Genomic DNA, 1,630 nt, shown 5'->3' with positions numbered 1-1,630 from the left:
GGTTCCTCTTGGACCTAACTGAAAAAAAAAAAAAACCAACACTGACACCTTCTTCCCCCCAAGTAGTCACAACAAAACCAAAACACAACTGCTCCCTCCACCCTAGGCTTCTTTCAGTTTGGCTATATATTGATAACCTCTATAATCACTAGGATTGATAAGATCCTAGAATATCTAAAGCCAACCCAACTTGTAGAATTACCAGTGAAAACACAGACCATATGACGGATCTAGTCATCATATGTTCCCTCTAGAGCCATTGCAGTACAGAATATGTCTTCTTATACTACAGAGGATGGAGAAAATATGCCCTTCCCTGTGCTTTCTGCCTGTGCTCAGCACACCAAGAGGGCAGGGGCATCTTGGCAAGAGTCACTTGGAGTCTTTCCATCTAGGAAACATAGCAGAGGAGCGATATAGCACACGGTGTCTAATACCAGACAAGATCTGGGTGCTGATGCAGGATGTCTGTTGATGCAGGATGTCTGTCGAGACAGGATGCATTTCTGGAAACCTTCTGGCTGTCATGCAAATTGGTTGGCTCAGTTCTGTGGCCCCTGCACTGAGTCCAAGCTCTTTGTTGTAACACTCTGGCAACAGGCAAACAGTCTCTATCATTAGAGCTTCTCCCTACATATCTTGGATGTTAGCAGATGTTCATAATTTACAACGTGAAAAACTGTAGAATGCTGATATTGTCAGAGAGAAAATTCCATTTAGTTCAGTTTTAATACATGAGAATACAGTCTTTGGAAGGTAAGTTCTGTTGTCTCTCTTTCTATCTTACCAGAACGTGTGTGTTAGTGGCTTCTCTCATCCCTATGACTAAAGACCTAACAGGAAATAACTTGAGGGAGTATTTACCTTGGCTCACAGTTTTGAGGGGATCTAATTCATGTCACTGGGAAGGCATGACAGTAGGAAGGAGCATGTGACCCAAGACTCCTCACATCTGGTTTGGTTTGGAAGCATGACTGGGGAAGACTCCTAAAACCTACCTCTCCCCAGCAAGACCCCCTAAAGGTTTCATAATACCCCCAAAACAGCACCACCAGCCAAGGATCAATTGTTTAAGTACATGAGCCTACAGGGGACATTTTATACTCAAATCATAACAGAGTGTTGTATTCTAACCATTCTGGAGAACAGCTTACTACATATCAATTATTTTGTGTTTCTGTCTGCAGTGCAATTAAGACCTTCAGGCACCATGGCCTCATATATTCAAGGCTACATTTTGTTGATGTTCTTTTCCTTAGTAAAATGTCAAGAATTATTAAACATTCATAAGAAACTCTCTTTGGTTCACTGCTGTAAAGTGTTAAGTCCATAGAACTCCAATAACCTTCAAATCTGGAATTATAAAATGTGACCTATTTTTTTTTCAAAATGTGAACAAGAACACAGAAAAGGAGAAATCTAGCTGCCAACAGTTAGAATAGGTTGGAAGAGTCAGGTCAAATAGAGCCTTTTCAGAGGTCTGTGGGAAGATAGTGATCATATCCCACATGTGTAGACAGAAGAAGCCATAGTTACACAGCCCATTACTGACACTGACATGACTGACCTGGTCCATGATGCCATGAATTAGATCTGACTTCAGGATCATCATTAGTAGAATCATTGTTAG

This window comes from Rattus rattus, chromosome 14 (assembly GCF_011064425.1).
Source record: "Rattus rattus isolate New Zealand chromosome 14, Rrattus_CSIRO_v1, whole genome shotgun sequence".
Lineage (NCBI taxonomy): Eukaryota > Metazoa > Chordata > Mammalia > Rodentia > Muridae > Rattus > Rattus rattus.
This window is presented reverse-complemented; position numbering follows the sequence as displayed.